The sequence below is a fragment of the Rosa chinensis genome, chromosome 3 (assembly GCF_002994745.2).
Source record: "Rosa chinensis cultivar Old Blush chromosome 3, RchiOBHm-V2, whole genome shotgun sequence".
Classification (NCBI taxonomy): domain Eukaryota; kingdom Viridiplantae; phylum Streptophyta; class Magnoliopsida; order Rosales; family Rosaceae; genus Rosa; species Rosa chinensis.
Genome location: NC_037090.1, coordinates 16,699,969 through 16,724,345, shown reverse-complemented (window position 1 = coordinate 16,724,345; position 24,377 = coordinate 16,699,969). Strand labels below are relative to the sequence as shown.

Here is a 24,377-nt window from a genome sequence, read left to right as displayed (position 1 = left end):
TGCCGAATTATGACTTTCTGAGGTTGAAGATGTAATCAAACGACAGAAATATGTTGTTATAAAAGATTCTGGACAACATCTATTTATAAAACTCTATCGTATGTATTTAGTTCAGACGACAGAAATCTGTGGTGTGAATATAGAGTTTTGATCTATCTTGGTTAATTTTCTGTTGTGTGAATCTATTGTGGACGACATATATTTATTATGTTTTCTGTTGTCTGGTTGTCATAAGGAGTATAGATGGCCTGTTTCGTCTGTGGTCTTCTATTGTTTCAGACAACAGATATTTGGTTAAATTCTGTTGTTTGATGCAAGGTTTAATATCAGTTTTTTAGTTATATATGTTGTTTCAGTTGTCTTATAACCACATATATCTGTTGTCTGGTTGTCATAAGGAATTTAGATGGCCTATTTCTTCTGTGGTCTTGTATTGTTTCAGACAACAGATATTTGGTTAAATTCTGTTGTCTGATGCAAGGTTTAATATCAGTTTCTTGGTTATTTATGTTGTCTCAGTTGTCTTATAACCACAAATATCTGTTGTTTGATGTTTTGTTTAACGTCAGCTTGATTTGGTATTTAAGTTGTCTGATGTTTGGTGCAACAACAACTTCATTCGATATTTATATTGTATGAGCTGTATTATAACCACATCATATATTGAAAAACCTGTGTTGACTAGTAAGCACAATAACAACATCCAACTATAACAAGTCAAAGGCCATTTCATTTAAATCAGCCAGCAAGCAAACTACATCAATATTCAACATTACCATCAATCCATCCTACAAGTTGAGTAATCTGTTAGGAGGTCAAAATATGATCGATAAAGGCAAAAGTCGATCATATTAGTTAGGCAAAAAAACCCTCCATAATCTAGCTATGCATTCAATGTCAATATGCACCAAAACAGCTAGCCCTAACTATTCATATACCACAGATATTTTTGTGCGCACTACACTTGTGCAAACTTCATAACATGTTTCGCCCATTCAGCCCGAACTTCATCAATATCCTTTTCTGTGTAAACAAGATTTGTTCTTCTATCCCACTGCAAAAAAAATATAAAAACATAGTATATATGATATATGAAAAAGATAAATGTGGAAAGATTAAAGGATAATCTCACCTTCTTGTTTGTTTCTTGCAGCTCTCCAGCAAGACTAAATTAGTCAAGTATCAAATAGACCTGCATGCAAGAACATGTTAAGATATATTGGATGACCAATAATTTGGGCTAAAAGCTCGAACAAACAGGAAACAGCACCAAACAAACAGGAAACAGCACCAAACCAACGAATATAAATTTTTTTTGTCATTGAACTATTAGGATTTAGCAACTACTAGATATTCCAGCCCGCGCAATGCTGCGGGTATATTATTAATATGTTCAGCTTAATAATACAACATTTACAAACATTAAATACATTACATACCTACAAATGGTATTGTAGAACACTATACATTATTCAAGGTTTATGTAGAACCAATAAAGAGGTCAGATATCGTTAAAAGTTGTACAGCTAGTGGATACTTGATCAAATTTAGAAATTGAAAGAAGCTTAACATGTTATCGGTACCATTCAATAGGGTTGCCCAAATATGTTTTCGATCAATAACACCATTTTAAAACAACCAAAGACGTTCTTAAATGTAAGAAGAAGAACCAATTAAAGATAGAACTACACTTACCAGGAGTGCCTTTTCACAATATTTTATTAATGTAAAAAAAAGGCAGAAGTTCTTTCATTTTTTCTTTCTTTTTGAAAAACTTTCACCACCAATTATCTAAAACTTTTCTAAAGCTCTCTGCCCTATACTTTTTAAGAAATGCTTAACAATCCATAAACCTGGCAAAAAAAACTACCCGTATAAAGTTATTAGCTCTCAGTTTTCCTATCCAAAGACAAAGTCTGGATGCATATAAATTGAACCTTCACAGAAATCCTATTATATCCAAAACAATGTTCAATAAGATTTTGCTGCTATTACATACCAAATTCTTTTATTTTTGAAAGGGCCTATACCTTATTAAGCTGACCATTTATGTAAGTTGTTTTAAATAAGAACACTAAAATCCTAAACCCATAACTGTACATTCCCCAACATACTATGAATATGTTCTACACATCATTATTCATGCAATCAATGCAATAACACATTTCAGTTTCAGTGTTTGTTTTGTTCTGAAGCCTAAAGGTAGAAAATGCAGGCATATGAATTCATAAAAAAACATTGAGAAGTGAACAATTGATTTAGCTAACCACAAATTAATTGGAATAAATGCTAACACTTCCCACGAAACCAAAAGGCAGCAATCCAAAAATTAGAAACCAAAGTACGTAGTACTGTTAACTAAGCTTGTTTGTTGAAATCCCAAGCAGATGTAGACATTGTTATATTACTAAAATCAAAACAGAAAACTGATGAGTATCTTCTTGATAGTACAAAGAATTAAACAAATCTGAAATGGTTATTTAATTTAGTTTTATTAAGATGCTTTCAATATTTTTCTAAACAAACCTAGAACTAATAATTTTTTATAAGACTTTCAAACAGGGTCACTATAGTCCTAATTGCTGACCGAAAATTACATAAAACTGATCATCATGCTTCTTGGACCAAAAGCAAGAAATCCAAAAGAAGCCTACCACCAAAACCCTCACCCACCAAAAACCTCACCCACTACAATCAATAACATGCCCAATTACAAAGTCCCAATAAATTTTCATTTGTAGTCTCTAAATGCTTCATTTTGCTTAATCAGTTTTTTTATATTACAAAATCCCAATAAATTCACAGCAAGACATAAATCATATTCAACTATTTGTGAAAGTAATTGCAAGAACCCTAGCTGAACCTCATACAAACAAGTTGGTGCTTAATCTGGAGCAAGTTCCGATGCAAACTGGAAGCAAGTTGGTGCTTAATCTTTTCCAAAAGCTAAGGAAGAAATTAGCAAAAGACTGTCTAAATTAAACTAATATAATCAGAAGGATAAGATGATGTTATTATCTTCACTAATGGGTTTTCAACAGATTATGAATTGGGGTAGTTTCTTCGGTAGGGGAACATAGAACACCTGCTGGTATATCAATTTCAATTCTAGAAATTTAGGCTGTGAATATTGAAGTGGGTAGGGTTTTAGGGTTCTGTTTGGAGGCTTAATGAAAGGAGCAACCTGGTATGCCCTCCCCTTGCCCAACATTCGTAAATGCATGTAAGTAGGAGGATTGAAACTTCCGGTTGCTACTAGAACTACATATTTCTTGTCCCTAATAGAGTAGAGAGGGAGTCAACAAATTTTCCAGTAAATTACACCTTATAAGATAAATTTTATGAACCAAAACATCTATCATTGGAAATTCACAAACAAACGCACTTCTGCTGCAAAGTAAAAATCTACTGAGCTTCAAGATAGATATGAATAGGGGTAGCTATGTTAGTGACCAAAACAGAGAAAAACAAATTAAGAAAAGCATTATGTTGTTTATGCAATTCCTCCTTGTACTAAAATTCTGTCTAAATCCATTCTGCAAAAGTCGACATATCCAATCATTCCAATAGCACCAAACAAAACCATATAGCAGTGATATAATACCAGATAAGTGATAAACAATTGTCGTCATGATTAACCAGATGCATAGCCAATTTACTAAGAGGCAGAGGGATATCCATGACACCTGGAACAAGTACTGAAAAGAACAAATTAAACAACTGTAATGCCTTGTTTTCACAGAAAGAGTTAACCCCAGTGTGATTGTCGCCCCCCATAACTCTCAAGTTATCAAATTTTTTACAGCACACTCCTAAAACCCTACTGGGTGTGTTATGTCTCTAACAGCCTCTCTATTTGCTCAACCTGTTAATTCTCAAGCCACCAAACTTTTACAGTGTCAAAACCCACACAATGAAAAACAAGAATTTCTCTCCAATTCTAACACGTCCCTACCAACCAAACACAGCATTATCAAGCACTCACAAGAATACAACCAAATCATAGTCAAACATACCCAATTGAAAATAAACGCAAATAAGCCAATCCCAGATTAGAAAATTGGCAAAACCAATTGAAAAATCAATACCCTTTTGAGATTGAAGAGCTAAAGGCCTCTCCTTTCAGCCACGTGGACCTGATTGAGCTTCGGATCCTCCCGGCGAGAACAAGACGAGGTCGTCGTGCCGCTGCCGTCGACCGTCGCAGAGACTGGGTTGAAGGTTTTGAGGAGGTTTGGGTTTTCAGAAATTTGGGTTTTCGCAGACCTCCGTCTTCCACCTAGCCTCTGTTGAGGAGGTTTGGGTTTTTGCAGACCTCCGTCTTCCACCTAGCCTCTGTCTTTGCCTAGGCAAAGTGAGCTAAACAGTTAATCGAAAAAACCCTAAATTCCCAATACAACAAAACCCCTAAATCTATAAACACTTAATCGAATGGCTTACCAGCAGTATAGTGAACGAATAGAAGAGATTGATGTTGGATTTGGCGCTGGATTTTTCAGTTCAGTGGTTTTGGTTTGAGAGATGTGCTGTGAAGAAGAGAGAAGTTTGAGAGAGGGGCGTTTTCAGTGTTTGAGAAATCCATCGGGCCCGATTTGATTAAGTTGTTTGATGACTTGATCTAATTTCAAGTATGTGTTACCAAAAAACCAAACAGTCCTTTCCAAAAAAAAAAACAAACTTTCGAAACTAAGCAACTCTCCATTATTCAGACAACAGAAAACTGTTGTCTGAAACAAAATTTTTTTCTCAAAATCAATTTACCATGGTATATCACTATATTCAGACAACATAATTTTTTCTTTCTGTCGTTAAAGTTATTCAGACAACAGAAAGCAACAATTCTGTCGTCTGAGCTCTGTTGTCTGATGGGTTTATTGACATAGTGTAAGTATTTGGAATTACATATGAAAGTAGGAAGATCCAAGTCTACTATTTTTGCCTACATAAAGGAGAAGATCACAAAGAAACTAGCGAATTGGAAGGCAAAAATCCTAAGAGCACCAGGGAAGGAGATTCTCATCAAAACAGTGGTCCAAACCATGCCACTATATGCCATGAACTGCTACCTGCTACCAAAAAGCCTCTGTGATGACATTCACCAATTATGTGCTTCATTCTTCTGGGGAGACACTGATGACAAAAACAAAATTCATTGGTGCAGTTGGGAGAAGTTATGTCTGATAAAAGATGAAGGTGGAATGGGTTTTAAAAATGTGTATGCCTACAACCTTGCCATCCTAGCCAAACAAGGGTGGAGGCTGATTTCTACTCCAAAGTCTCTGATTGCAAGACTTTACAAAGCCAGGTACTATCCTAATAATTCATTTTGCGATGCAGAGTTAGGCGATTCACCATCCTTTTCTTGGATGAGCATTCTTCAAGGAAGGCCGGTACTAAAAGCGAGTGTCCAATGGTGGATTGGTGATGGGACACAAGTTAACATTTAGAATGATATATAGGTGGATTCCAAGCTGCCAACAATATTTAATTCCTAAGCCACTTGACTGTGTTTTTGAATGGGTTTCTAACCTCATTGATCATAGTACAACGGTAGTGGCTACCGACTGCAATCTATGCTATTTTTCCACTTGAAATTGCTCAAAAAATACTACGCATTCCTCTGAGTCACCGAACTATGGCTAACAAACTCTGTCGGAGTCCTTGAAAAACAAAAACAAAACCAGGTTTTTTCTCAGTCAAGACGGCCTATTGGATTGTCAGAACAAAAGTGTTGGCAAACAGTCTTGCTTCCACGTCCCATGGCAACATATATCAAGCTTTGTGGAAACGCATTTAGAAAGTTAACGTCCCAAGAAAGGTTCGAATATGCATTTGGAGAGCTTGCTCGGACTTACTACCTACAAGAACCAAGCTGTCCACAAAAGGTTATGAGGGTGATATGCATTGCCTCCTATGCCCTCATCCTTTTGAAGATATTGCTCATGTTCTATGCAAATGCCCGACTGCGGTAGAGATACTAACTGTAACACCTTTTCGCTTAAAGAGTAGTCTGCTCCCTAACATTGACCTTAAAGAGTGGCTGCTGGATCATGCTTTGCACCTAAAACGTACAAGATTTGTTTGATAAGCTTCTGATGGTACTGTGGGCATTATGGCAGAACAGAAATAAGATGCTTTGGGATGGCAAATGTCAATCTACAAAAGACTTGTCCCTAGCTTCGTTGGCATGGCTGGAAGAATTTGGTCGAGATACTATGACTGAGAAACTGTCTGTACCGAAACAGAAGCAACATTGGAAACCAACAACTCCAGGGCGTTGGAAATTAAATGTGGATGGTAGTTTTTTGTATCAGATAACTCATGGTGGAACTGGGGGAATATTGAGAGATGATGCAGGAAACTTTCGAGCTGCATTTGCAGCCCCTGTACACTCAGTTGCCTCGACCAAACAAGTGGAATTATGTGCTATTGCTGCAGAGCTACACCATCTGAAATAGTTGCAAATCAGCAATGCTGTCATTGAGACAGACTGCTTAGAAGCTATTCAAGATATAGCCGAAACGAGCTTCACTCATTTTGCGACCGAAGAACTTATCGACAACATTCGAACTGAGTTGCTTTCTTTGCCTAATGTTTCATTGCAGCACACACCTAGAGGTTGTAATAGAGTAGCACATTGTTTAGCTAATTTTGCCTATGAGGCTAGCACTAGCTCCACTTGGCTTAATCACCCTCCAAACTTCGTTCTGGACCTGATTAAGTTTGATTGTAAGAATATGGGATAATCTCCCTCCTATCAATACATGTTCCTTTGATTGAAAAAAAAAATATATATATATATATATATATATATATATATAAATGAAAAAAAAATTCCTGTTTCTCGTGTGGGATCATATTAAGCGGGAAAGCGCTAGTGTTGTAACTGCAATGCAATAGCATTCGTAACTTTGCGCAGCACATTAGCTTATTCTTACTCAAATTGTGAATTTATCTCTATTTATATCTATATAACTCGTTTCTTATCAAAGTGAATTCATATAGAAAGTAAGAAAACAATGAACAAGCAGATGGTATGGAAACCCTAGCCCCTACATAGTCTTGTTCACCGCCTTCTTCCAGTTCCAGCGGGAAGAATCATTCCACTTGGCGTATGTGTTCGGTTCGTGGATCATGGGCAGGGATGGGTTGCTAAGACGTCTTTGGTGTCATTTTTCCCAATAAGATCCTTTTATTGTGGAATTATATTTTAGAGTATCTAATGTGAGATCCAATCAATTGTCTCAAAGATATTCATGGTTGGATTGATATTGGACTCTCCTCCTGTTATGTGAGCTACCCAACTGACTAGTTGTTCCTTTATCAAATATGTGCACGGGTTCCCCACTTTTTGTGTTCTTGAGATATATGGTTGGAGTCTTGGAGATTATTATAGAGTTGCTCAGGTGGTTAGATCGGAAATTTCTACACCAAGTGCTAGTCTAAATAATTAGGATCATGGTATGAGAAACTAGCTTCAGTTTTCTTAGTTAAGTGTATGTATCACTGTGACCTTTGTCTTTTGATTCATAATGAAATAAAATTTTCTCCAAAAAGAAATGGATATCTTGTTAGTTTTGGGTCGTTTGGAATTTTGCATTATTTGGAGATGGATATGACTTCAATCAGTTCAATGTTCATGTTTCCCTTAAGCAAACCTTTTCCTGATGCTTTTAGACTCATGTTTTTAGATTCCGCTATATAGATGTTTTGTACCTTATTGCAAGCCCTTTAGCTTTGTGATTAAGGCCTTTGGCTTTCCCACAAGATAGAGGGGTTCGAAAGCTGGTATGGTGGTGGTGAACTGGTTGTGATGTTTGTTCCTTAAACTCCAAAACCCAAAAACAAAAAGGTGCTCTGTGGACAGAAAGCTCAACCATGTGTATTCATTCTAGATTTGTGTTCATTTCTTTTTATTTTTACAGGTTTGTGTATAAAGCTTAACCTCATGTATAAGAGTCAAAAGTGACATGTATAATTTGGACCGAATGCCCATAAAGAAATTATGGAATCAAGTTACGGTTGCAGATATTGGATGTGCGTGGTCGGTGTACCTGGCCTCTTGAGAATTTACCTGCATTTTGGAAAAGGGCTGAGAGAGTGAATCACACGAAGGTTTGGTAGAAACAAAGGGTCCCTCAATTAATAGGACTAGTTAACACGACAATCATGACGCTTTCGGTAATCATCTCCTCTTTTTTTTTTGGTAAGTAAAATGGTGGTCGGGTGGGAGCACCACTCCGGGGCCGAGAGCACATGGGTAAGACCCCTCCCAATAGGATGTTTTTCACATGCGGATGATCGAACCAGTGACCTCCTTACTACCAGGAGTATCACTGCAGCGTTCGCCCAACATGCAGGACCAGCCTGCTACCAACTGGACCAAACCCCATTGGTGTAATCATCTCCTCTTTGGCTCTCTACCAACCAAGTACTTTTGACTTCTGAGGTCCCGTTTTCGTCATTTTTCATGGAGAATATTTTTTGCCCCTATTACAATGTCATGGAGGCCATGTTTGGAGATTTAGGCCATTTTAGTTCACGGATTTGAGAAATCAGAGGAAATGAAACTTTTCTTTTCTTTGTTTAGTAGGCACAAATTTTAGAAATATTTTCAGATTTTCTTGACAAAATGAAAAAAATAAGGGAAAAATTATTCATTTCTGTGGGTTATTTATTTAACAAATTACATATAAGTTATTGACAAAATATGACTTAACAAATACATGCTCTAAATATTGAATTAAACATATAAGGACTAAATCTTACAAATAAGGACAATGTGATATCTACTTGTCACATGTCATGAGTTAATTTACTTTTTTACCCTTAACTACTTCTTTTGACTTCTAATCCCTTTATAAGGATCAAATGATTCAAATCTTACAAATAAGGACAATATGCTCTCTACTTGCCACATGTCATGAGTTAATTTATTTTTTTACCTTTAATTATTTCTTTTGACTTCTAATCCCCTTATGTTACTTTTTTTTTCCTGAGAATAATTCTTTATGTTACTTTTTTTTTTAGAATAATTCTTTTATGTTTTTTTTTTTGAAAATTAACCGTTTATGATACTATTTTTTTTTTCCTTGAGAATAATCCTTTTATGTTACTTCACAAAACCTCACTCTCCTACTACTCTCATCTTATCATCTACTACTACTGCACTCATACTCGTCCAGTTTTGCTACTCGTTTTCTGCTACTGCACTCGTCAAATCCTGCTACTGCACTCGTCCAATCTTGCCATTGCACTCATACTCGTCCAGTTTTGCTATTCTTGTTATGCTATTGCACTCGTCCAATCCTGCTATTGCACTCATACTCGTTCAGTTCTACTACTACACTTGTACTCGTGTTCTGCTACTGCACTCGTAATCGTCTAATCATGCTACTGCACTCGTTCAATTCTGCTACTACACTCGCTGCACTCATACTTGTTCAGTTATGCTAATACACTTGTACTCGTGTTCTGCTACTGCACTTGTCATCATCTAATCCTGCTACTGCATTCGTTCAATCCCGCTACTACACTCGCTGCACTCATATTCATATAGTTCTGCTATGGCACTTGTACTCGTGTTCTGCTACTGCACTCATTATCGTCTAATCATGCTACTGCACTCTTCATCATCTAATCCTGCTACTGCACACATACTCATCTAGTTCTGCTATTGCATTCTTTCTGATATTGATTTAAGAGTTTGATAATAAAGGACGCGACAAAATGAGTTTGTGGGAATTTTCGGGGAATTTTTCGGATACCCGAACTAATTTTTATGAATTTTAGCAGTTTTAGATTAAAGAAATTATTTCAAAAAATAAAAAAATTTCTGGCCCAATCTGGTCCGTGTATTTCTCCATAGCTTGATATCAACCATTGAGATCAAGAATATAGTGGCTGGAATAGGACCGAGCACACCAGATTTTACCAGAAGCTTCAATCTTCTTCAACCCGATCGACGACCCACGACCCGAATCAAGATCCGACCGGAATTCTTCTCTCCGACCAGCTCCGACCTGGAAACCTGTCGAGTTCGTTTCTTCACTCCGTCGCCGTCACGCCTGTGGTTGTGCTTCGTCTGATGGTGCACCGTGGATGGAGTACGAAAGCCGGAAAGCGAATAGCAGCTCCGGCAGGTTTTGCATTTTCCAGAGTTTCGAGTTGGACTCGCCGAAATCTAACCTGAGATCGACTACGGGCATCGAGTTGTGGCAGCGTCCGGAGTTGGACGAGGCGACGTTGAACAAGAATTGAGAGATCTGTCCTTGAAGCCTTTCTGATGGGAGATGAGAGAAGAGAGACAAGAGAAGTTTCTGATAATGGCATTACTGTAATTTTAATGAAAAATTGTATTAATTCATAATTACACATAAAATTTCAGAAGTTAAGTCTATTACACTCTCCTTGAGCTTGGGCTTTGTGTCCTTAATTGTATAAATCTAATATAAGATGGGGTTTCTGTTTTTATAAATTTGGTCTGTTACTTATACGTAATTTTCTATTTATTTATTCTCTATTATATATACTAATATTCAATTAAAAATAGATAAGTGGTCAAAAACGATATACGAACTCAATATATATATATAAACGAGCTAACAACGACAACGGTGCCATCAACCAATTCTCATTACATCACACCGGTTTTTTCGGTCTAACACCTCAGTAAAGAAGGAGATTGTTCAGAAACCAAATTGAAAATTTATATGTCTATTTGAATTTGAACCACATTCTTTAAATAGGCGATATTTACCTATTTTGTATTTACAAAATCATATTATGCATGCATATTGGTTTAATGATAAGCTTATATATCTCCCTTTCCTTATCAATTAGCTACTTTCTAATTCTTTCCAGATTGACAGAATATCAGCAATTAATTGCTGCTAAATACGTCAGCAAGCCGGTGGAGAACTACCCTCTTATATCTTCACCAGTTCCTCCTCATTGCAGTCCACAGTACTTGATCTTGGAGTGGGAAACAAGGGGACTCCTCATCACAGCTTCTAATTAAACTCAGACATGAATACTTAAGGAGACATTATGGGGTGAATCAGTGCACCTAGTGATGAGGCAGATAAGCCCATGATTATTAAGCTTGCATTTGTAGCTATGGAGGAGCTAATCCGAATGGCTCAAATTGGCGAGCCTTTGTGGATGAATAGCATTGATGGATCAACCACTGTGCTCAATGAGGATGAGTACATTCGAACATGTCCTCGTGGAATTGTGCCGAAACAACCTGGATTCAAATGTGAAGCTTCGCGGGAGAGTGCTGTTGTCATTATGAACCGCAATAAACTTGTTGAGATTCTCATGGATGTGGTAAGTTTAATAATTCAATTGAACTATCTATATATATTTGGATGATATTCTTCTGGTTGCAAGTTATGTTGTCAAATTTTGATTTATTCACGTGCCGAAAGTTGAAACAATATTACAGATATTAAATTATTTGAGCACGAATGATAAGATTGATCTACGTGGTATGTTAAAACTTATTGTCGTAACACGTGCAATATTCTTAGATCGATATATGTATCAATATCATATGGTTTAAACACGTGTTCTACTATTTAGAACATATTTTATAGTTAAAATAGATCGATCTACATCTTCAAAAAGTGAGAATTTATTTTTTTGAACACATGCATGTCATGCTCTGCAGTACAATTATATTGTTAGATTTAGATCAATTCCATGTGTCTAAAAAGTAAGAATCTATTGTTAAACACGTCAAATTCTAATGTAATGGTTTTATAGTAATATTAGGATAGATCTACATATTCAAACAAGGTAAAGATACAATCTCTTGAACATGGTGTACGATGTTACAAGTTTTTAATCAAGAACGTACTCTCCTTATTAATGATGTTGATAGTATGACAATATATGTTACATTGTATAGGGAAACGTTTTTGAGAATGTACATACAATTTAATGCCTCAGAAATGGAGGATCGGAGTACATGAGAACCCTAATAGTAACTTGTTTTCCTTTTGTGTTTACTATTTAGAATCAATGGTCAACTGGATTTTCGGCGATTGTATCAAGAGCTAAGACTCTGGATGTGCTATCAACTGATGTAGCCGGAAACTACAATGGAGCCTTGCAAGTGGTATGCATAGTGTCTCGTAACTCGTAAGTTGTATACATTATACTATTCAAGACGGTTCTCCTTTATCATGAATGTACGTGTATTGTAACTTGGCAGATAACAGCAGAATTTCAAGTACCATCTCCACTGGTTCCAACTGGTGAGAGTTATTTTGTGAGGTACTGTAAGCAGCATGCCGATGGCACTTGGGCAGTGGTTGATATCTCCTTGGAAAATCAACGCGGATATACATTTGCTTTGAAATCATGTTTAAGAAGACCTTCTGGTTGTCTCATCCAAGAAATGCCAAATGGAAACTGAAAGGTAGTTCATTTTTTTTTTGGACAAATCAAACGTAGTTCAATTAAATAAAAAACTCTGTACATCAGTATATGTATGCCAATTTGCATCAGATTTGATTTCATTTCGAAACTTTGGTGCCTGCTTTAGGTTGCTTGGGTTGAGGCGGCAAGGTTTTAAATTTCTCCGATACTGCCGAAATTTCCGTCGAAATTTCCGTAATTTTGAAGTACCGAAATGAAATTCATATGCTATATCATTTCCGTCAGAAGTTTCCCGAAATTTTCTGAAATTTTCAGTACATTTCCACGAAATTTTTAATTTCCGAAATATCTACACACACAATATATATTTAAAAATTCATACCGAAATTTTGTCCGAAATTTCTCTAAAATTTCTGTTAAATTTTATGTCACCTACAATTAATTTTTACTTCATACTTTTATAGAGAAAATATGAAATTTTGATTTTTTTTTTTTTTTTTTTTTGCAATCAAGTTGAATACAACAAAAAATCTTTTTGTTTTTATCTGCTACAAAGTTGAATGCTCCAACCATAACACGATTTCCTTTTTGCTTCGTCTCAAATATTGTATGCTTCATACACTGTCACATCATATTAGGTAATTCCCACAATATCCGATATATGGATTGCATGTGGAAAGGGAACAACACGTACACATACAATAACCATGTGATGAAGTACGAAAATCATTTCCAAAATTCATGTACTTGGGAGCAGTATTATATAATACCAAATGAAAGAAGTTCAACCAGCTAGATCGAACCACATCGTAGTAGCTTTTATTTTGTTGTACTTGTTCATTTTCATTCACGGGGTTTTGGTTTTACGTGCCCTGCCCCACCCCCTTGTAATTTTCTAATTATTAAAAAAAGTAAATCATATTTACATTATCAATATACAACACATTATCAATACACAGAGATAAAAACACTAGTTTAGCAATCTACTATAGTACTAGTTAATTACTCGTCCATATAAAATATCATAATTCTGTTATAAATGTATAATTTTAGAGATGTTCCATTGTAAATAGGTTTATTATAGGTTAGTTTAATCTATGTAAAAGTTTCATTTAAAAATATCATTTTATAAATGCAATTAATTTGATTTCTTTATTTTTAACCGAAATTTCCACCGAAATCGAAACTTTCTCCGAAATTTCCTTAAATTTGAAGTACCGAAACCGAAACCGAAACCGAAATTTGAAACCTGGGTTGAGCATGTAGAAGTGGATGAAAGAGGTGTTCACGATCTGTACAAGCAGTTGGTCAACTCTGGCCACGCATTCGGGGCAAAAAGATGGGTTGCGACCTTGGACCGCCAATGTGAGCGTCTCGCCAGAGCCTTGGCGACAAACGTCCCTACCGGTATGTAATAACTACTTATTAATTAGTTGGTCACACTTAACTAATAAGTATAATGAGAGTCCCTAGTCTCTCTCTCTCTCTCTCTCAAGAAGAGGGCGGCTAGGGTTTCTTTGGGTAAACTTGGAGGCTCTCGTCCGGCGGCTCCCGTGCCGTGCAAGGCTTTTAGCCTTGTCGGTGAGCAGTGAGTGCAGCTGGGCAGGAACTTTTTTTATGGCCGTTTCTTAGCCTGTTGCTGCGACGGCGTGGCTTGAACCTTGACGAGCTTGCAAGCCTTGTGGTGGTCCTACATCTTCTGATCGCTTAAAGGCTGTGGCGAGAGCAGTCTAGTGGTACCGGCATTATGTCCCTTGATCGGCGGTGGCTGGCAGGATAGTGTGAGGTGGGGTTTTGACGGGCTCTTTTGGATCGAAGTTCTCCGATCTGATATGGGTGCTTTAGAACCATGCAGGGACAAGGTGTTTTGGGGGAGGTGGTGCTTCTTGTCGTCGTGCTGGCGATAATGGAGGAGTGGATGGTGGCCAACGGCTACTCGTGGCGGTGGCTAGAGTCTTGTAACAGGGGTGGAGGTGTGGTGGCTGCTGCAGCTCGGAGTTGGCTAGGGTTTGAGTGCTTTTGGGTCTGAGCTTTGCTTTGGGCCCAACTTCATTTTTTTTTTGTTATTTCTTTTTGTCTAATAAGGCTCCCTCTTTTACGGGTGGGTGCAGTGAGCCTTGGCCTTGTATACCTTGTTTCTCTAGGACGTTACAATGTGCCCAAAGATCAGTACTGATGTACACCATGAGGGTCTTAGGCGGATGTACTGAATTTTTTGGTGTTGTAGCTTCTTAGTGTTCAAGGCACAGTAGTCATTTTTTATGTGCAATCAGTGCACTACTTGAGCAATGATTGTAATATAAGGGGTGTTTGTACCCATCATGCTTGACTGAGTGCGGTCGTATGATTTTATATCAATGGATCAGTTTTCCGTTCTCCTAAAAAAAAAACTAATAAGTATAGTGATACATATGAGTGTTTAGAGACTAGTTATTAAGAACCCTAGATTTAATTTGGTTAGATGGTTTATTTAGTCGATTCACTCGATTGATATTATATATTTTGAATGCATGGTTGATTAGTGACAACAACTCAAGAAAGGAGGAAGAGCATGTTGAAGCTGGCTGAGAGAATGGTTATAAGTTTTTGTGCCGGAGTGAGTGAGAGTGCATCTACACTACTAGAATTTTGGCCTTAGACATCATGACAATTACATCAGTGAGGAATACACGCGATGTAAAAAAATGTCATTAACATCGATTCCTCAAATACCGATTTCTATGCATATTACTGACATCGATTTTTACTGTTGACCGATGTCTACGATTTGATTCTGAAAATTTAAAAAAACGCGGAAAAGACTAAGTTAAAAATTTCAAAGGGGGGGAACAAAATTTTCCTTTCCCTCACACTTAGGTCAGTTTTCCCACTCTCTCTGGCAGCCCCTTTCATTCTCACTTTATCTCCGAAAGAACGGTGACCCATCTCTCTGGCTCTTCCCCGAAACCCTAGCCCTCTCCTCCTTCCTCTCTCCCTCTCTTTTCACAGCCACCACCGCCTCCCTCTCCTCCGCTCACTCCTGCTACTGTACGTCTCTCCTGCGCCATTGCCTCCGCAAGCAAGCTCTCTCTCTCTCTCTCTCTCTCTCTCTCTCTCATAGACACACACTTTCTCTCTCTAAAACCCTCTCCGTTTGGTTTTAATTTGGGTTATTCATGGTTTGATAAATTAAGTCCTGGATTTGGATGCAAATCCTTTCGGTAGGTATTTAGTTCCTTCTGATTTCTCCTGGTTGCCCAAAACCCCAATTCCTTCTTCTCAAATCCCAGCGAAATCCCATCGATCCCCACAACTTATGCTTGTAAAACGGTGCCGTCTAGCTCCTCAAAGAAGAATCATTCTCTATTCAGCCATTAGAGCTTCAAACGCAAGCGCTGCTGCCGAGTCTTCTTCTGCTTCTCCGGGACTCTACTCGGCCAAGCAATTTGAGCTCACAGTTCCCAACATTGACTTGGTTCTCGAGGACGTCTGCCCCTAGACCATCAATGATGGTGGAAACGTCGACATTGTGTCCGTCGAAGACGGCGTCGTTTCTCTCAAGCTCCAAGGTGGGATTTCATTTCTGTTTTGTTTTCCAAATTCTGAGTTTTGGGTTCTGTTAATTCCAAATCATACATGTAATTTGATTATGAAATACCTGGTTAATTCCAAATCAACTTTTGGTAATGGGATTATGTAGATTTACCTTGGTTAATTTTAGACATAGTACAATTGTTGTGTTTGTGAACAAGTTGTATTTTATGTATTCAGTCCAGCTCTGGTGGGAACTAACGTTGCCCGGACCATTACATATGACGGTATGATTAAACTGTGAGTTCAAATCCTTTGTTTAGTTAATCTCAAAACTTTCAGTGATTAGTGTTTTAAGTATGGTGCATATGACTCTGTATTTAATTATTCATAAAGGTGGTTTATGCCTGTGAACATCCTAATCACCTTCATTGTTGGTTCTGTACTTGGATGGATACTCATCCAATTAGCAAGACCACCTCCACATCTCGGAGGCCTCATTTTGGGATGCTGTGCGGCTGGTAATTTTAAATTTGCTTTCAGATTTCGAAATATTAATTCGTACCAATGATTTCTGAAGTTAATACCTGACTTGATATGAATAGGAAATTTGGGGAACTTTCTCCTCATCATAATCCTAGCAGTCTGTAAAGAAAAGGGAAGCCCATTTGGAGCTCCTGATGTCTGTGACACTTATGGAATGGCTTATGCATCACTTTCAATGGCAGTAAGTAGTACACTTCTTCTTCGTCATCTTCTTCGATCTCAATAGTATTATGTATTGATGTTTCTTTATCTGGTTTGTGTCTTTTGTTCTTCAGATAGGAGCCATTTATATTTGGTCCTAAGTGTATAACATTGTGAGGATATCTTCAAAGAGGAGTACCCAAGACTCCCCCCAGTCTTTGAAGGAACCCTCCGAATCAAACCAAGTAAGTTGCACTGAGCCTCGGCTTTCTTCCAAGGAATATGGGATAGTAGCGGACAATCCCGATCAGTGTTCACTGCCCTGTACTATATCTCAACAAGACTCAAAGCTTCTAAACTGATGATCGCCAATGGCGTACGTATTGGATTCTCTACTTTATGATTACACTCTTTGAGCTCACTTTTGTCAAACTTATTGAGTGGTAAGTTTTTTCTTTGTTATTTTTGTAGTGAGGTTTTTAGATCAGTATAATAGGACTTAAAAGTGTAAAGGTTAGAAAAACTGATAGAATATCCCTAAAATGGTCTGACAGCTTGAGGGTATCTTTAAACAGCTTTTGGCAAACACTTCTACTATTTTTACAACCTCCATTGTTACGTGCAATAGAATGATTTTGTCTCAGAATATGGTCAGCGTAAAAGTATTATGTAGCCATGTTAATCAACTAGGAGTCTAGGATATAAAACAGGGTACAGACAAAGACCAATGGCCATGGGTTTCCGGCAGGTGTTAAGAATGGAGGTGTAGTTGTTTTAAGACCCTTGGCACAGCCAATCACATAATTAACTAGTATAGTAGCATGGTATTTTATAGCTTTTGATCACTAGTGCTTCATCAGCAAAGAATAAAAGGTGTAGAGTTTGCCTGCTTAATGCGAAGAACGATTTTTACAACTGAATGAAGAATGCCTCTGAAGATGAAACACAATTCAGTTTCTGGGTTGGTTCTGATTTTGTTCTTTACCTATTGATTCTTGAAATCTGGCTTATACTTGGTCTTTTAGGAAAGTTGTTTTAGAATAGTATCTGTTGTGTTTTTTGGGTTTATTTGAGGTCGCTCAGAACTGGGGTTGTCCTACTGGTCCTGGATTATGTATATTTCTTTTCTACAGTTCCTAGTGGCCTACAGTTCTGCCCTTTTTTTGTTATTGAATATATTCATAGTGGACAGCGAAGACTCGGAAAGTATACACCCAAGATGAACTTGACGAGGTCTGCATTGAAGTAGCTGACTATTTGCAGACTTTGCTATAGATGCTGACTCTACCAAAGTGATTTTGAGTAAGGCTAGCTAGATTTTGTAGAATCATTTTGAAGTAGAATGTTGTACAATTGCAGGTGAACTAAACTGCATATAGTTATTGCAATGGTCTATTTTGGGCTAGCCTTGATGTAGGTTGGAATGTTTTTGTCTATTTTTGAAACTATTAATAATTCTGCTGTTCGACAGAAATTAATGCAATGCCCCATATTTAATTAATTCAGAATGTCATGTTGTTGAATGTGGATTACAAGCATTTTAGCAGCTATAATTAATTTCTTGGACATAATCTCATATAAAAGATATGATGCATATATACTTGTTTCAAATCAGTGTTAAACTACAAAAACGATGTCCAGAAAGAGATAATACATCAGTTTCGAAACTAAAATCGATGTCTCGTTTTTCATGGATAACGATGTATTGTGTAAGAAGCGATATTTAAAATATGTGTGAACCTCACAAACGGCAGGCAAAATGAAAATAATCTGATGTCTGATACCATAATAAACATCGTTTCTAATATGAGTAACGATGTTAAAATGAATATTTATGCTATTGGACCTATACTTCATTAAGCATTAAATGGCAAAATATGAAGATTTAACAATATCTAAACACACTAATATGTTATCAAAATAACTGTTTTACATCGGTTCCATAAGCTTATTCGATGTCTATTGTTGATCTGGACATCGGTTTTTCACCGATGTCTTTTTTATCGTGATTTTTAACATCACCCACTAAGACATCGGATGAGTTTTTTTTTAACATCGGTTTTTGGCCGATGTAAAAAGCAAAAATTCTAGTAGTGCTACCACTCACACATGGATGACGCTATCTCGAACAGGGGCTGATGATGTTCGTGTGATGACCCGAAAGAGTGTGGATGATCCAGGAAGGCCTCAGGGCATTGTGCTCACTGCAGCAACCTCATTCTTAGTGTTCAAGGCATAGTAGTCATTTTTTATGTGCAATCAGTGCACCACTTGAGCAATGATTGTAATATAAGGGGTTGACTGAGTGCGGTCGTATGATTTTATATCAATGGATCAGTTTTCCGTTCTCCTAAAAAAAAACTAATAAGTATAGTGATACATATGAGTGTTTAGAGACTAGTTATTAAGAACCCTAGATTTAATTTGGTTAGATGGTTTATTTAGTCGATTCACTCGATTGATATTATATATTTTGAATGTGATAGGAGCATTTTAATGTTATATTTTAATAGTTAATTCCTCACATTTTACTTAGTTAATTCCTTAACTGAATCCATTTTTAATTCAATTTCTATTTTTAGGTACATTGGAGTAGATGAAGGTGAAATGAGCGTTAGGTCCATAATTACCTAGAAATGATGGAGAAAAATGGAAATGTACTAAAAGATCAATTTTGCACATATTCCTACTCCGGCTAGGAGAAACCAAGCCAAGCAAAGAAGAAGGAGCGGCCGCCTGACCAAATGAACTTCAAATGAGCTGAAACCTTCCAGATCCATTCTAGACCCAAAGGAACATTTCATATGAAGAGTGCAAGATCCAGATAGAAGTGGAAGGCCTTCAAACAATTAGTCCAATTTTCTGCATAAGCAAAACTGGAAAACTAGACCTGTGAGGAGTCCAGCAGAATTTCTGGCCCAACCACATGGATTGAAGCTCTGAAAATTGATCAGGATGATCTACACTCATAGAGGAACATTTTTTTATGAAGAAATTGGAGGCCCAATATGAAGTCTTGTTGGAGAAATAATTGAAGGAATAAAGGGGCAGAAACTGACCTAAAAACAGCTCAATATTCACATGTTCATGTTTCCTACCCACATGAAGAAAGCTAGATGCTTTTCTCTTTTTCCTTTGATATATTTTTCTTCTACAATCTCTTTAATAGATCATCATCACTTCCATGTTGCTGCACCTTCATGCTTTGCTTTCATTTCATCATTTCTCTATCTTTTCCATATTTTACAAGTGAACTTAGATCCACTTTTATTATTTTTCTTCCACTCATCATTTCACTCTTCTTTTTTCTTCCCTATATAAACACATTCTCCTCTCATTCTAAGACACATTCCTTCATCCATTCCATCTCCTTGTCTCTCCATTTCCTTTTCATTTTCCTTTCCACCCTCTAGAGCAAGCTACGAGTTCAAGCAAGGCCAAGGGAGAAGAAGAATTGCCGTGAGCATCATCCTCCATCATCATCCTTGAAGCTTGCTTTCGAGATTCAAGAGACTACATCCTCAATTCGTTCATCTCATCTCCATCTCACGGTGTAATCCAATTCTCCTTTGTAACCTTTGCTTTGATTTCGTTGGTTTTGTTCTAGTTGACATATATGGATGAACAAAGTATTATTTCTGGAATTTTTTTGATTAATTGATATTTTCAGATTCATATCATTGTTCTTCGAGAGTTGCTTATGTGGGTTTGCTTAATTAAATTTGTGTTATAGATATCCTTTGTGTATTAATCTTATTTGGGTCGACACTTATAGGGTTTATGCATAATTGTTGCTAGGTTTAAGAACATGAAATCGACTTTTCGTTTTGTGTAAACTTGAATCAAAGTAGTAAAGGTTTTGTACAAAGATCGAATTTAATTAACGAGGATTGCAATTAGGTGGACTTTTCCATACTAAGTTGTACACTTGAGTTGATAGCCTTTCTCTATGTGTAATGCATTAAACATGTTGTGATTAACTAGCTTTCTAGTGCTTGAATGCATGTTTGATAGGATTGATCTAGGTACTTTCGCTTAGGTTAATTAGCATTGAAAAGTAAAATATGGGAAATTGTTTGCTTTTAACGTTTCACATGATCAACTCTTTTCTCATAACTTAGATGAACAATATTAGGGTTTGAATCAATTTTAATCATATGTTTTGATTTTGATCTTTGTTTTCTCATTCCACTCGTATTTTTATGTTTTTGCATTTTAATTATTTTGTTAACTTAGTTTTATTTTCAAAAATCCAAAAACAAAATCCCCCCTTTTTTCGTAAATAATGTTTATAGTTGTGAATATATTTGTGAATATTATACTTTGTTTTAATTTTAATTGTTTAAATGTTTGACAATGACAGGTGTACCCTCAATCCCCGGAATAGAAGGATCCCTACTTACTTATATTACTAACGACATTTCAGGGTTAAATTATGTGCTTGCCATTAGCGCATCAGAATGCATGGTTGCTTAGTGACAACAACTCAAGAAGGGAGGAAGAGCATGTTGAAGCTGGCCGAGAGAATGGTTATAAGTTTTTGTGCCGGAGTGAGTGAGAGTGCATCTACCACTCATACATGGACGACGCTATCTCGAACAGGGGCTGATGATGTTCGTGTGATGACCCGAAAGAGTGTGGATGATCCAGGAAGGCCTCAAGGCATTGTGCTCACTGCAGCAACCTCATTCTGGCTTCCTGTTCCCCGCAAAAGGGTCTTTGAGTTCCTTCGTGATAAGAACTCTCGAAATAAGGTACGTGAATTACATTTCAATAATGTGGGAGTTACCAAAATTAGGGCTGGGAATTCCAAACCGAGATCCTGAAACTGATCTCGTCCGATCGGGTCAGTATGATGAGTCGTTTCCCCGGAATCCCGATCCGAACCGTACCGAAACCTCTGCAAACGGGTCGGCACAGGTATGGGTGAAAAACATACCGTATTGACCGAATCGAGCAAAAACCAGATCATGACGGCGGTTCCTGTGGCGGTTCTCTCTCGGATTGAGTTGCTGGGATTCGTGGTGAGTCATGGGTACGGGTTGACGGAAACGGAGGGGTGGTGGTATCGTGCGCGTGGAAGCCCGGGTGGAATAAGTTGCCTGTGACGGAGAGGGCGAGGCTGAAGTTGAGGAAGGGGGTCAGATCCAACTCCAGAAACAAGGCGAAAAACAGCTACCTGAATCGAAAGTGATAAGCACACCAGGCTCCACTTGCCCTTCCCATTCCTAAGGCTCGTAATCCTCCATTAACACCACAGACTCAGTCATCCCACTCACTGACGTCAGCGTTGCTTCGCCGCTCGAAAGCCCCTTCAGCCTGCTCTTCATCTCCATCTGCGAACTGTTGAAACCGATTGGTCCCAAAACTGTACCAAATCGATCGGTTTCGGGACCAATCGGTATCCCTGCTAAAATTCCACCATCCCGAACAAATCCGAGCTGACTAAAAAGTCGATATCGGTCTCAGTATCGGCTCATTCCCGAGCCGAGCCAAACCGATCCCACCCCTAACCAAAATTGTTTACCGGCCGCCTTTTTAAAATTTGAAAGTTCATACATTTTGGATATGTTTGACGATTGTTAGGTAGATTCATGCATCTGATAGTGATATGTATCAATGACCAAATCTAATACACACCTTTTCAGTAACCTTCTTTGATTAGAAAATTATTTTCTAAAAAAGATTATGGTTATGTATTTGATATAGCCAATTAAATCTTGGAAATGTTATTTGAAAATATGTTTGGCAATTGTTAGGTAGATGCATGCATCTGATACGTATCATTGACCAAATCTAATACATGAACATTTTCAATAACCTTCTTTAATCGAAAGATTACATTCCAAATTGTCCTGAAAATAGAGATTATTTTCCATTCTATAAAAGATTATGGTTATGTATTTGATATAGACAACTATATCTGGGAAATGTTTTGGCATTTAAAATTGGCCTCGTAGCCTCATATGGTTAGTATTCTGGTATGCACAGAAAGTTTTACCATTAGAGAACAAGCATATATAGGAACCATGCACATTTCAAGTAATTGTCCAGAATCCAGAAAGGAAGAAAATCTTTTTCACATCCCACCCAATAGTCACATCAACGAGATCAAGACATATCAATCAGCTCATGTGACCATGGAGGTCCAACCTCCTTACAATACCAAGATTGTAAAATTTTCAAGGCTAACGGGGCCAATCCATGAGCAACGTGGTTGCCCTTCTTTCAGACGTGTGTTGGAAACATTAGTTTTTCATTTATTTATTTTTTTATCAAATATTTATATAACAACTAGTTTATTGCGAATCAAACTCACGACCTCTCACTTGTAAATGAGAGATTTATGTCACTAGACACCAAATAGTATTTGCACTCCAACACACTAGTTCGATTCAAAGCTTGTCCTTATTTTAATCTAATATTATTGAATTACTATTGTATCGTGATATATAAATAATATATTTCTTAATTATTGATTAAGTGAGGGCATTTGTGGAAGTTTAAAAATTTAACCATTCTTTTTTGAAATTTACTTAATTAATAAAGATATTATTTTGGGTCCTTGACCAAAAGCCTCAAAATGAATCAGAGTTATCTCACTTACCCCAGTAAGAGATTTTTATTCTCACTTACCATATTTGAAGTAAAATGACATTTTTGCCCTCTTCCTAATTGGAAAAAGACATCGATGCCATGCTCCTCTATCTCTCCTCTCTCTCTCCGGCACGAGCAACACACTGCCTCTCTCTCTCTCTCTCGCCGACGAGGACAACCATATAAACAAGCCTTCGAATCCCTCCCCTACTGGTCCTCCAACGACTTCAACCTCTACATCTCCTCCGATCCTGATTTTCTGTCGGCCCAGTTCGTCACGGTCCACGAAGAAGACGACGAAGACTTTGACAGCGAAGACGACATCTTTCCCCAGTACCATTCCACAATCCACGCCGAGCGAAACAACGACGACGTTGTTTCGGAGCCCAATTCAATTTCTAACACCAACCACTTATCGTCGGACAGCGAGAACCAGGTCAATTTCGTCATGGATCTGTTCCAGCAGCACGTCGAGCAGTCTTAAGTAACGGCCCGTTCCGTTTGGTCTCCGGCAACTCCGATTTTGGGGTTGTGGAGGGGAATTGCGAAATGGATGATGGGTTGGATCTGGATTTGAGTTTAGGGTTAGGGTTAGGGTTAGATTTTAGGAATTGTTTTGATGATCCTGATGAAGATGACTTCTTCATGGGAAGGAGGGTTTCCTGGTCGGAATCCAGTGAGGAGACTTCTTCTGTAGGTAGGGTGGAGCCGTTTGAGAGCTGGGTGAGGCTCGTTGGGTTTGGATCTGAGTCTGATGAGGATGAGAATGGGAAGTGTTGTTGAATTCCCGCAATTGGGAGCCGAATCAAGAGCTGGACCATGATGTTGAACATTTCCCTGATGATCATGATGACTACATATATTCCTGGTGGCAAAATTTTATGGTTCTTCCATGTAGCATTTGAATTTGTTGCTAATAATATGAAATTCTGTTTCTTCATCAATCTGCTGATTTGATTTTGAATTTGATGCTTCGAACATCGTTTGCTATTTCTGATAGTCCAACTAGCTAGCTTAGCAGCGAGTTTGGTTCACTTTGTAGCAATTTGTTTGGTTCATTTGTTCTTATCATAATTCTGGGAGGTAATATATTTCTATTGGGGGGCAATAGACCTTTATTGCCAGTCTATTGGGAGGCAATAGACGCCTATTATGGGGCAATAGACCCTTATTGGGGGGTAATAGACCCCTCTATT

General features: G+C 37.6%; 1 pseudogene; it reads left to right on the top strand.

Moving 5' to 3' along the window:
• The first annotated feature begins 4,904 nt into the window (after positions 1-4,904).
• Positions 4,905-23,964, top strand: LOC112194194 (annotated as a pseudogene).
• Positions 23,965-24,377: the final 413 nt, after the last annotated feature.